This window comes from Caretta caretta, chromosome 2 (assembly GCF_965140235.1).
Source record: "Caretta caretta isolate rCarCar2 chromosome 2, rCarCar1.hap1, whole genome shotgun sequence".
Taxonomy (NCBI): Eukaryota; Metazoa; Chordata; order Testudines; family Cheloniidae; genus Caretta; species Caretta caretta.
The window spans coordinates 71,188,242-71,202,738 of NC_134207.1; positions in this window are offsets into that span (position 1 = coordinate 71,188,242).

A 14,497-nucleotide genomic window follows, 5' to 3' on the forward strand; every position below is an offset into this window, starting at 1 on the left:
TCCAAATAGAATCTGTGATTGACCTCAAAATAAGTCACTGTCAGCCGTACTCCAGTCTTCTTCCCAACTTCTTCATCTCCCGGGGCTGATCATTGAACCTAAGGTAGCCACAAAGGGAAGGAAGAAGGGAACAATGAAAAGGGAAGAGATGCATCGGAGCCACTTATTCAATGGCAATGGACAGGAAGAAATTATACTGATCAACTAAGGCAGTGGTTCTCAAAGCTGGTCCGTTGCTTGTTCAGGGAAAGCCCTTGGTGGGACGGACCAGTTTGTTTACCTGCTGCATCTGCAGATTCAGCCGATCGCGGCTCCAGGCCAATGGGGGCTGCGGGAAGCGGCATGGGCCAAGGGATGTGCTGGCTGCCCTTCCCGCAGCCCCCATTGGCCCGGAGCAGCAAACCGCGGCCAGTGGGAGCTGCGATCGGCCGAACCTGCGGACGCGGCAGGTAAACGAACCTGTCCGGCCCGCCAGGGGCTTTCCCTGAACAAGTAGTGGACCAGCTTTGAGAACCACTGAACTAAGATACTGAAGGAATAAATAGTCCAGTGATGAAAACTCCAAGCCATCAAAAACCAAACTGGAGAGAACCACGCTGTAGGGCATAGCATCAAAATAGGCTCTAGTTGCCTGAGAGGGTTAGATGGCCTGACACCTGCACACATGAAACCATGGAAATGTTCTGTCAAAATACATATTGAAAAACTTAGGGAGTAGAAAAATGTGTATGTGCAGTGGTCCATTTGCATGTACCTGACTATTGTTCAGTGCAACAATATTATGTCTTCAAGAAAGTGAGGGATCGCTGCCATCTATTGGTAGATGAGATACACAGAAGAACATTACCTTCTCACCAGTGTACTAGAAGCTACTGCATTTACCTAAGAATTGTCATGTTACATTGTTATAACAAGTATGATTATATGTACTGTCACTCCACTTGGTATCACAATGATTTATTTTTCTTTATAAAAGAAAACTATAACACAGAATAAAACTTCTTTCCTTTATATAATCTCAATGTTTCGTCTGTTCTAATAGTTAATATTTTTATGGCACATGTTGTATAAAATGTCCCACTCATTTTCTCAAAAGCAGGACATCTCTTCTAAGGGCATGTCTACACTACAAAGTTAAGTTCTCTTAATTTAAGTTGACAGTCAGATGCCACAGTAATTAAGTCAGTTGGGCATGTCCACACCACACTCATTGCATCCTCACTAGCAGCGCTTGCATCAATGCACAGAGCAGTACACCAGAGTGCAACTAGTCACAAGGGGTTTTGGGATGGGCTTGCAATGCATTATGGGACAACTAATGACCTGCCAAAAACATTGTCACAAAGAGGAATGGGAACAGGGCTTCACCTTTCCATGATGCAGTTTCCTTCCTCCCTTCCCTGATATCAATGGCAAACAACTCACGTTTTTTGGTGCCTTTTTTCAAAAGCCTGGCTTAGTCGTGCATATGCCATAGCCTGAGAAGCATGGACCCCACTCAGCTGTGAACTCTTGTTGAGAGCATTACAAACACCTTGAGCCTTATCCCACAGTATTTCCAGAGTCGAGACAGGAGCTGCCACACAGAACATTGCGATGTCATTCAAGCAGCCCTGCTGCAAGCCATAGACTGAAAAAATTCCCGGTTGTTGATGGCCGTCATTCAGCAGCTGAACATGGTTGAGTGCCGTTTCTGATCCCGGGAAACAAGCACTGACGGGTGGGATTGCGTTGTTATGCAGCTATGGGATGATGAGCAGTGGCTGTAGAACTTTCGAATGTGGAAGGCCACTTTCCAGGAACTGTGTGCAGAGCTTTCCCCAGCCTTGAAGTACAGCAACACTAAAATGAGACCTGCTCTGACAGAGGAGAAGCAATTGGTGATGGCTCCGTAGAAGTTTGGAATGCCAGACTGCTACCAGTCAGTGGGCAATTCGGAGTTGGTAAATCCACTGTGGGAGCTGTTGTGATCCAAATGTGAAGGGCCATTAATTGACTTCTGCTAAGAGGGGTAGTGAAGCTGGGCAACGTGCAGGACATAGTGGATGGTTTTGCAGCAATGGAGTTCCCTAACTATGGTGGGGTGATAGACAGAACACATATCTCTATCTTGGCACAAGACCACCTTGCCAAAGAATACATAAACTGAAAGAGGTACTTTTCAATGGTGTTGCAAGCGCTGCTGGATCATAGAGGGCATTTCATTGACATCAATTTGGGATGATCAGGAAAGGTGCATGACTTGTGTATCTTTAGGAATACAGGTCTGTTCAGAAAGCTGCAATCATGGACTTTCTTTCCAGATCACAAACTAACCATTCATGATGTTGAAATGCCAATTGTGATCCTGGGACACTCAGCCTACCCCTTCTCCCACATGGACAGCAGTAAGGAGTGGTTCAACAATAGGCTAAGCAAGTTCAGAATGGTAGTAGAATGTGCCTTTGGATGTTTAAATGGTCACTGGCACAGTTAGCTTACTAGGTTAGACCTCAGTGAAAGCAATATCCCCATTGTTATTGCTGCCTGCTGCGTGTTCCAAAATATCTGTGAAACAAAGGAAGAAAAGTTTCTGACAGGGGATGGGGTTGCGGCAGATCACCTGGCAGCTAATTTTGAGGGCCAAACACCAGGGCAATAAGAAGACCAAATATCCCAAAAGCAGATCTTAAAAACTATATAATGCTCATCTGATGTTACCATTTCCACATATTTTGGGCATATAAGGTATTATTTTTTGTTTTTTATACCTTTTACTTTTTTTCAAGACTCAATGACTGTTAATGTACACCGGCTGTGGAACATAGCTAGGTATTTATGACCCTGTCACACAGAAATCAAGACCTTGGATGAAAACCTGGCCCCACTGAAATCAAGCTAGTTTTGCCATTGACTTCAATAGGGCCAGGATTTTACCTCTAAGCTTCCAGCACTGCAGCATGCTGATGCAGTGGTTAAATAAGGGTTCTGGGACAATAGATCCACTGAAATCAAAGGGATTATTTGTGTTGTTAAGGACTACTTGCTTGAATAAGGTTTGCAGGCTGGGATCCACACTATGTCCACTGAGATGTTACCCTAGGAAAATGAATGGATCATTGTGTGCATATGAGCACGTAGGAGGCTGAAGGTGGTGTAGAGTCATTTGGTTTTGTACAGCACCTGGTTTGGTGTTCTTATTATGGGCTAGATAGTGAACTCCTTACTCCCATTGGTGAGCAATTATTTGCATAATGTCTGTCAAGTTTAAAATGTTTCTGTTGTTTTAAAATAATATTTTAATGAATTTGTAGCCTTTTTATCCAAAAGGGTTATTATTTTATTTATTATTAGAAAAACTTCTAGAATGGTAGGTTTTGTGTCCTGCTAATGCTAAGTAGATAATTTTGGCATTAATAACTGTATTTATTCTGAAGGTCTCAGTCTCTATTATATTATTCTATGCTTGAAACATTAGATTTGTTGTTGTTAAAAGAGAATAAGGTTTCACTAACACTATAAGAAGAAATGTGATATTTGCATAGTTTAGTTTGGGCTCATTCCTTGTTTCAGAAAGTGTTCTTTAATCCAGTGAGATATAATTAATAATGTTTGAGAAATTATTCCAAACAAGTCAACAAACTGTCATATTTTCTCATGATTCCCTTTCTTTTACTTGAAAAAATCTTAATAATGCACTTTTCAAGTTCTTTAGTAACCGAACACATAAAACAATCAGCTGAAATGTTGCTAATGTCAGCATGAAATATGTCTTCATAGGAAATCATAAGGCATAAGTTCATTGCCCATCAGATTGCTGGAAAGCCTGCCCTCTTACAGGCCCTGATTCAGCAAATTACTTAAGCACATGCTTATCTTTGAGACATAAATACATGTTTAAGTGCAATCAGAAGAGGACCTAGGAGAGAGTCCTGAGGGACTAGCATAGAAGGGCAGATGGAAGAGGCTGTGAAGTCTCTGAAAGAGACAATGAAGGTGCAGTCAGAAAGGTAAGACGATAACTACGAGAGTAGTGAATTTTGGAAGCCCAAGGCAAGGAGAGTGAAGGAGAAAGGTCTAACTAACTTCTCAAAGGTCACATAAGAACATAAGAAAGGCCATACTGGGTCAGACCTAAGGTCCATCCAGCCCAGTATCCTGTCTACCGACAGTGGCCAATGCCAGGTGCCCCAGAGGGAGTGAACCTAACAGGTAATGATCAAGTGATCTGTCTCCTGCCATCCATCTCCACCCTCTGACAAACAGAGGCTAGGGACAACATTCCTTACCCATCCTGGCTAATAGCCATTAATGGACTTAACCTCCATGAATTAATCCAGTTCTCTTTTAAACCCTGTTATAGTTCTAGCCTTCATAAACTCCTCAGGCAAGGAGTTCCACAGGTTGACTGTGCGCTGAATGAAGAACGTCCTTTTATTTGTTTTAAACCTGCTACCCATTAATTTCATTTGGTGACCCCTAGTTCTTATATTATGGGAACAACTAAATAACTTTTCCTTATTCACTTTCTCCACACCACTCATGATTTTATATACCTTTATCATATCCCCCCTTAGTCTCCTCTTTTCCAAGCAGTAAAGTCCTAGCCTCTTTAATCTCTCCTCAAAGGGGACCCGTTCCAAACCCATAATCATTTTAGTTGCCCTTTTCTGAACCTTTTCTAATGCCAATATATTTTTTTTGAGATGAGGAGACCACATCTGTATGCAGTATTCAAGATGTGGGCATACCATAGATTTATATAAGGGCAATAAGATATTCTCTGTCTTATTCTCTATCCCTTTTTTAATTATTCCTAACATCTCGTTTGCTTTTTTACTGCTGCTGCACACTGCATGGATGTCTTCAGAGAACTATCCACAACGACTCCAAGATCTTTCTCCTGATTAGCTGTAGCTAAATTAGCCCCCATCATATTGTATATATAGTTGGGGTTATTTTTTCCAATATGCATTACTTTACATTTATCCACATTAAATTTCATTTGCCATTTTGTTGCCCCATCATTTAGTTTTGTGAGATCTTTTTGAAGTTCTTCACAGACTGCTTTGGTCTTAACTATCTTGAGCAGTTTAGTATCATCTGCAAACTTTGCCACCTCACTGTTTACCCCTTCCTCCAGATCATTTATGAATAAGTTGAATAGGATTGGTCCTAGGACTGACCCTTGGGGAACATCTCTAGTTTCTCCTCTTCATTCTGAAAATTTACCATTTATTCCTACCCTTTGTTCCTTTTCTTTTAACCAGTTCTCAATCCATGAAAGGATCTTCCCTTTTATCCCATGAAAACTTAATTTACATAAGAGCCTTTGGTGAGGGACCTTGTCAAAGGCTTTCTGAAAATCTAAGTACACTATGTCCACTGGATCCCCCTTGTTCACATGTTTGTTGACCCCCCCCAAAGAACTCTAATAGATTAGTAAGACATGATCTCCCTTTACAGAAACCATGTTGACTTTTGTGCAACAATTTATGTTCTTCTATGTGTCTGACAATTTTATTCTTTACTTTTGTTTCAACTAATTTGCCCAGTACTGACGTTAGACTTACCAGTCTGTAATTGCCAGGATCACCTCTACAGCCCTTCTTAAATATTGGTGTTACAGTAACTATTATTATTATTATTTATTAATAATAATAAGAACAGAAAGGGGAGAAGAGTTAAGACAGAGAAGAAGTTGTTGAAATTAGCTAGGAGGTGGGCATTAGTGATGTTTGTTAGTAAGAGTGGGTTTTTTGTAATGAAGGGGACAAGCATCAGATTGGAGGCTATGACAGGACTCAGGATGGCTATCTTGTCCCTTGTGACAGATGGGTAACTTGAGCTCAGCTCCTCCCTTCCCTTGCACAGGTAAGGGTGCTTGGGAAACAAGTGGAAAGAATGTTTTCAGATTCCACAGCAAGGAGTCATTGACAAGAACTGAACCTTAAACTGTGGAGATTTTCTACTCTCTGAGTATGTTCTTTATTTTGCTTTCTTGTCATGAATGGAAGACACTTGGCTGACTGCAGTAGGGGAGTTTTCTCATGAGTCATTCTACCATGTTTCAGAGCTGAAGAGTAGGGCTGGCCAGAAAAGAGGAAAAATTTTGAGGTTTCAAAATTTGTTTTTATCCAACTGAGATCTTTTGAATTTGTGTGTGTGTAAAAATCACACAAGAGAAAGACACCACTCCCCTAGAATAGCCAATAGCCCAGTGTTAGGATGCTCAGCTGAGCTACTGGAAACGGAGGTTTATCTCCCTGCTCTGCCTGGTTCAAAGCAGGGACCTGAACCTAGATCGCTCACATCCCAGCTGAATGTCCTAACTACTAGCCTTTGTTGGTGGGGAGGAGTTAAACTTTCTTTCTCCATTTTGGCCAGAAATTCTATCCTGGACTTCAGAAGCTTTCCCGGTGAACACTGTGTTAAAAATTATACTTTTCTGCAAAAAGTTCTGGTTCTGACAAATTGCATTTTCTGACCAAAAATAAAATAAAATAAAATAATTAACAAATTCCCAAACAACTCTACTGAAGAGAGGAAATCAAAGAGTGAAAACAGAATCTAACAAAGTAAGGAGTCTGGATAATGGAGGTAATGGAACAGTAATTAGAGAGACAGCAGGCTGCAGAGATTTTTAGTTTGCTTGTTTGTTTAAGATAAGGGAGGTGGCATGGCCAAGTGGATGGGGCACTGGAGTGGGGATCAGGAGACCTTACTTTTCTGTGTAACCTTGGGCAAGTCATATAATCTTTCTGTGCCTCTGTTCACCTTCCCACTTTTTGGCTGTATTTCCTGCTTATATTGAAAGCTCTTCAGAGCAGAAAACAATGTGTGTTTGTTAGAATTTTCCCTCCTGTGAATTTTTTTTGAGTTTTTGAGAAATGTTTTGTCTCAAATCAGGACGTCAAAAACTTGTAATTTTTTGTGGGAACGAAATTCCAAAAAAATCTGTTTTGGCAGAATTTAGATGGAACTTTTCAGTTTGCTGGGCAGCCTGGTTTCCCAGTCAACTCCACAGTTCCCCAGCTGCTCAGCTGGCTTAAAAGCCAGTTAATAAGCCAGACAGCAGGCAATCAAGGGCACAAGGTTTAAAGGTCTCTTGAAGTACATTTTGAGGAGACAATTTAAAAATGAGGGGTGGAGCTATTGTGTTGGTGGTACCAGTGACTTCTGTACTCTTCTTTCTCTTCCCACCTTTTACAGAAATAATTCAGTTTGTGTTCCATCAATTGATTATCAACGCTCAAAATTTTAGCACACTGAATAATCAAACATTTTTTTTCTGTCTAAAATAAAACCCTCATGAACGTTTTGGTGGAATCCTTGAGGTTGGCCATCTGGCACTTAGGGAATGCCTACACTTCAAACCAGGAGTATAAATTCCACTGGTTGAGATAGCACACTAAAATTAGAATGTAGTCACAGTGGTGCGAGGAGCTAACTTCCCCTAGCACGTACATAGGGTTCCAGGCTGTATTCTGGGCAGCTAACCCTTCCTGTTTTTCATGCTGCTGCAGCTACAATCTATTTTTAGCATGCTAGTTCCATCAGAGCTAGCATAGGTATGTCTCCTCAAGCTGGGAATGAAATGCCCAGCTTGAAGTGTAGACATATCCACATGATGCAATTATTACTTTTGTGCTTTATAGAAAGACTGAAGAGGGCACTACGATAATCCATCTCACTTGGTTGATTTTTTTTAAGTAAAATTACTCTCCAACTGTCTAGAAAGGCTTAGGCTCAAATTAGTTAAACCTGATCAAGTTAGATTTAATAAAGGGCCATATGGTGCAGGCAATCTGGGGCTCTTAATGAATGTTCTTTGCTTGACCCTGTCAAAGGCTAGCCCTACTCTTATTTTTTTCTCTTGAAATAGATAAATTCCTTTGTCTGGGATGAGAACATCTAGTTATCCCAGACCCATGAGCTTTGGTAATGGATTTTTCAATGGGTCTTATAGCACTTCTAAAGCATCCTTAGTGGCTCATGGAATCTCCCTCCTTTTAGTTGGGGTGGGGGGCCCTGTCTCAGTTTCCCCCCCGTTTCTTAAATCTCTGAGTAAAGCTGATGGTCTATACAATTATCAATAGTCAGTAATCAACCACTGTAATCAAAGAATGCATGTTAGTCAAACTAAGAGAGTAACAAATGCAGGGTCACAATGTGTGTGCACATTACTTTCTGATCTATGACCAACCCTTCTATCTTTTAGAGTTCTCCTACTGTGACTCCGGAGCTGTGGCTCCGATCTGGGTTTAAGATCGATGTGACATTGCTGTGTGCTCGGTATTAGAATGGGTGCAGAGTGTTTCCAAATAGTCCACAGAAATGTACCCTTTGCTCAGCAACGTGAGCAAATTTCCTTCTCCATGATGAAAAGAGCATAGTTGAGGAGGATACCTGGTCATGATGCAGGAGAGCCATAGAAAGGGCATTGGTGTCTTAAATGCAGTCTGTGAGTGCAATAATGGGCCCAGTCCTCCTTCCATCCAGTCAGTGGGAATTTTACCATTGATTTCAGCAAGAGGAGGATGGGGTCTGACAGGCAAAGCAGCCATTTTTAGAGATATCCAGTTACTCCTCTTGCCAGCCAGGCTTACTCAGGTGTGCTTAGGAACCGCATTTTAAGGAAGAAAGGAAAAGCAAAGGGCAGTCATGAGCCATAGGCGCTGCCTCTGTGGGTGCTCTGGGGCTGGAGCAGCCATGGAAAAAAAAATAGTGGGTGCTCAGCACCTACCAACCACCTGCCGATCAGTTGTTCGGTGGGCCCTGCCCATCAGCTCCTCCGCCTCCCCCCCAGCGCCTCCTGCCCGCTGTTGATCAGCTGTTTGGTGGTGGGCAGGAGGCGAGTGGGGGGCCCAATGAGGCAGGGTGAGGGTGAGTTTGGGGGAAGGGGAGGGGCCTCGGGACAGAGCAGGGGTGGAGGACCCCTTGGGAAAACTGAAAGTCAGTGCCTGTGGTCATGAGTCCCAGTTGTGATTAGAAATGCTTCTGAAGGTTCACACGATACATTGTCTCACAGCCAAGCACTTCAAACACATACTCAGCAAAAGTAAAAGTACACAGCTAAGCCTGGAACAGTCTCTCCAATGGAAATACCCCTGGGAAGTAATCTGTAGGGAGGAAAATCCTGCAAAGATGCCCTTGAGCAGCAGTTATTGACCCTCTGGATCACAGAATCATAGGACTGGAAGGGACCTCGAGAGGTCATCTTGTCCAGTTTCCTGCACTCATGGCACGACTAAGTATTATCTAGACCATCCCTGACAGGTGTCTGTCCAACCTACTCTTAAAAATCTCCAATGACGGAGATTCCATAATCTCCCTGGGCAATTTATTCCAGTGCTTAACCACTCTGACAGCTAGGAAGTTTTTCCTAATGTCCAACTCAAACCGCCCTTGCTGCAATTTAAGCCCATTGCTTCTTGTCCTATCCTCAGAGGCTAAGAAAAACAAATTTTCTCCCTCCTCCTTATAACAACCTTTTACGTACTTGAAAACTGTTATCATGTCCCCCCTCAGTCTTCTCTTTTCCAGACTAAACAAACCCAGTTTTTTCAATCTTCCCTCATAGGTCATGTTTTCTAGACCTTTAATCATTTTTATTGATCTTCTCTGGATTCTCTCCAATTTGTCCACATCCTTCCTGAAATGTGGTGCTCAGAACAGGACACAATACTCCAGTTGAGGCCTAATCAGCGAGGAGTAGAGCGGAAGAATTACTTCTTGTGTCTTGCTTACAATACTCCTGCTAATACATCCCAGAATGACATTTGCTTTTTTTGCAACATGGTTCCACTGTTGACTCATATTTAGCTTGTGGTCCACGATGACTCCCAGATCCCTTTCCGCAGTACTCCTTCCTAGGCAGTCATTTCCCATTTTGTATGTGTGCAACTGATTGTTCTGTCTTAAGTGGAGTACTTTGCATTTGTCCTTATGGAATTTCATCCTATTTACTTCAGACCATTTCTTCAGTTTGTCCAGATCATTTTGCATTTTAAACCTATCCTCCAAAACACTTGCAACCCCTCCCAGCTTGGTATCACCCGCAAACTTTATAAGTGTACTCTCTATGCCATTATCTAAATCATTCATGAAGACATTGACAGAACCGGCCCCAGAATTGATCCCTGTTGGACCCCACTGGTTATGTCCTTCCAGCATGACTGTGAACAACTGATAATTATGCTCTGGGAACGGTTTTCCAACCAGATTTGCACCCACCCTATAGTAGCTCCAACTAGGTTGCATTTCCCCAGTTTGTTTATCAGAAGATCATGCAAGACAGTATCAGAAGCTTTACTAAAGTCAAGATATACCACGTCTACTGCTTCCCCCCATCCACAAGGCTTGTTATCCTGTCAGAGAAACTACCAGGTTGGTTTGACATGATTTGTTTTTGACAAATGCATGCTAACTGTCACTTATCACCTTATTATCTTCTAGATGTTTGCAGACTGATTGCTTAATTATTTGCTCAATTATCTTTCTGAGTACAGAAGTTAAGCTGACTGGTCAGTAATTCCCTGGGTTGTCCTTATTTCCCTTTACATAAATTGGCACTATATTTGCCCTTTTCCAGTCTTCTGGGATCTCTCCAGTCTTCCATGATTTTTCAAAGATAATCGCTAATAGCTCAGATATCTCCTCAGTCAGCTCCTTGAATATTCTAGGATGCATTTCATCAGGCCCTGGTGACTTGAAGATATCTAATTTGTCTACATAATTTTTAACTTGTTCTTTCCCTAATTTAGCCTCTTATGATCCTACCTCATTTTCACTGATATTCACTATGTTAGATGACCAATCACCACCAACCTTCTTGGTGAAAACCGAAACAAAGAAGTCATTAAATACTTCTGCCATTGCCACATTTTCTGTTATTATTTCCCCCCACACATTGAGTAACAGGCCTACCCTGTCCTCGGTCTTCCTCTTGCTTCTCATGTATTTGTAGAATGTTTTCTTGTTAGCCTTTATGTCTCTAGCTAGTTTGATCTTGTTTGGTGCCTTGGCCTTTCTAATTTTGTCCCTACATACATGTGTTGTTTATATTCATCCTTTGTAATTTGACCTAGTTTCCACTTTTAGTAGGACTCTTTTTTGATTTTTAGATCATTGAAGATCTCCTGGTTAAGCCAAGGTGGTCTCTTCCCATACTTCCTATCTTCCTACGCAGTGAGATAGTTTGCTCTTGTGCCCTTAATAATGTCTCTTTGAAGAACTGCCAACTATCTTCAATTGTTTTTCCCCTTAGACTTGCTTCCCATTGGATTTTACCTATCAACTCCCTGAGTTTGCTAAAGTCTGCCTTCTTGAAATCCATTGTCTTTATTTTGCTGTTCTCCCTCCTACCATTCCTTAGAATCATGAACTCTATCATTTCATGATCACTTTCACCCAAGCTGCCTTCCACTTTCAAATTCTCAACCAGCTCCCTATTTGTCAAAATCAAATCTAGAACAGCCTCCCCTCTAGTAGCTTTCTTCACCTTCTGAAATAAAAAATGGTCTTCAATACATTCCAAGCACTTGTTGGATAATCTGTGTTATTTTCCCAACAGATGTCTGAGTAGCTGACAACTATCATCACCAAGTCCTGTGCTTTGGATGATTTTGTTAGTTGTTTAAAAAAAGCCTTATTCACCTCTTCTTCCTGATTAGATGGCCTGTAGTAGACCCCTACCATGACATCACCTTGTTTTTTACCCCCTTTATCCTTACCCAGAGACTTTCAACAAGTCTGTCTCCTATTTCTATCTCAACCTCAGTCCAAATGTATACATTTTTAATATATAAGGCAAAACCTCCTTCTTTTTTTCCCTGCCTGAGCAAGCTGTACCCTTCTATACCAATATTCCAGTCATGTGTATTATCCCACCAGGTCTCTGTGATGCCAACTATGTCATAGTTGTGTTTATTTACTAGCATTTAGCGTTCTTCCTGCTTATTTCCCATACTTCTTGCATTATTATATGGACATCTAAGATACTGATTTGATCTTGGGGAACCAAGAGAAGGCTGGGACTATCTATGGGGAAGGCCTTGTGTGTGTCTATGCTGGGTTTGGGGTCTCTCTCACTCCGGGTCCATGTAGCTCCTTTGGAGACCTTAGCTGCCCAAAGAATCCTCTTAAAAAGGAATTCACAACCAGACTCCGCCCAAATGCAGTACAGTCTGGCTTCATGTTCTATTGTGTACTGATTCTCTCAGGCTTGAGGGGGGATGACATACATTCTTTTCAGTTCCACTCTGCCCCTTATGCACCGGGCCAGTTTTCTCCTCATGTGCAGGTCTATATTTTCAGTGTAGAGTTCTCTATGAGGTACCAGAAAAAGGAAGATGTTGATGAGGAGATAGTTGCGTGACCCATTATTCCATTTGGATGGTACTCTTCAAGTGTGCATCCCAATGGTTTTATTGGGCCCCAATTAGATATGCACTTGTTAATTCTTGTACCTGGCAAATACCTGTGGTGAAAGGAGATGAACAGGTGTGGAATGAGAACTGTACAGCTCAGCATAAATTAACCTCCATTTCAGTTAAACTGAGAAAAAGCCTACAATAGAAGAGCTTATAAGTCATTCACATTGATCACTTCCTGATTTTCTCTTATATTTTTTCTTCTTTTCTCCCCTTAAAGATTTCCATGGAACTAACAAAAATGTTAATGTAACATTACAGTTGCAGGGCCATTAAAAGTTAGGGAATTAAAAGTGTTAAGGTTGCCTCAACAATAACTAGGGCACAACTCAAATGCCACAGTGAAGAGCATGATATGACTGATAGATTGCACATATTCAGCATTTTCTCATGTTAAATGTACATCTTAAAATATTGCTGTCTATTATTAAAATATATGGGATGTACAACATTGAAGCCTTAATTCTTGGAATTTCTCGGTGTTTGATCTTGCAACTGCAGTGTGTGTGTGTGTGTGCGTGTGTGCGTGTGTTTCTAAATTAAAAGGAAATATAAGGGATGAGAGATTTCTCTGTGTGTGGGTGGATACATGGATGGATGGAAGGGATGACTGAGCAACAGAAGGAAAGATTTAAAGGCACCTGTAGGAAGAGGCAGAGAGACTGTTGCAGAGGATACCACGACAGAAATTAGGGAAAAGATGAAAAAGGGCCAGAAAGGTAACAAGACTAGGAAGAATTAGTGTTTTCATTATATTTAAGCTTTTGAGGATAGGTGCGTCAATGCATCCAGTATCATAATACACAAAAAGGGGAAATTAACTGAAAGTGAAATACAAAAAATTTTAAATTCATAGGAAAAACCCACACTACTAAATAATGCATAATTTGCCTGTGAAATTTTTTACAATAAAATACACTTGGGGCCAAGAGATTATGTGATTCCAAAGAGGATATGAAAATTTATATGGATAATAATGTCATGGATTATAAAACTAAAAGGGACCATTGTGATCATCTAATCTGACCTCCAGTATAACACAGGCCACAGAACTTCCTTGAATTAATTCCTGTTTGAACTGAATCACATCTTTAGAAGAATGGTTTCAGAGTAGCAGCCGGGTTAGTCTGTATTCGCAAAAAGAAAAGGAGTACTTGTGGCACCTTAGAGACTAACAAATGTATTTGAGCATAAGCTTTTGTGAGCTACAGCTCACTTCATCGGATGCATTCAGTGGACATTCAGTCTTGATTTATAGATTTCCAGTGCTGGAGAAACCACAACAGACTTGGTAAATTGTTCCAATGGTTAATTATCCTCCCTGTTAAAAATTTGCATTGTATTTCTAGTCTACATTTTTCTAGCTTCAACTTCAGTGATTGGGTCTTGTTATACTTTGTCTGCTGGACTAAAGAGCGCTCTATTATCAAATTTGTGTTCCTTGTGTAGATACTTATAGATTGTGATCAGGTCACCTCATAACCTTCTCTTTGATAAACTAAATAGATTGACCTCCTTGACTCTTTCACTATAAGACATGTTTTCTAATCCTTTAAACATTCTTGTGTGTCTTTTCTGACCCCTCTCCAATTTATTAAAATCCTTCTTGAATTGTGGACATCAGAACTGGACACAGTATTCCAGTGGTGGTCAAACTGGTGTCAAACAAAGAGATACTATTACCTTTGTACTCTGACTTGTATTGTTTATACTTCCAAAGATAACTTCAGCCCTTTTGGCCACAGCCAGTTATGTTATTCTTCAAGTATGTGTCAGTGTGTAGCCCACTGCAGATGAGCATGTGCCTCATGTGTGAGACTGTAGTTTTTTGGGGAGGTTGTTAATAGCAGTGTCTGTCATGACTGTCCATAGGACCTGTGGCTCCTCATGCTCCTGTACAAAGGCCAAAGGGTGGGGTGGCCACAACCTTCTCTCAGTTCCCTTTTACCACCCATGGCCATGAGACAGAATCTGGTGACTGTCTGATCCACTAGTTCTTAGCTCAGGTTAATATCCAAAATCTCCAGAACCACTTCTGATCTCCTGTTTCCCTCACCATGATCTGATTCCAACTATCTGGACCA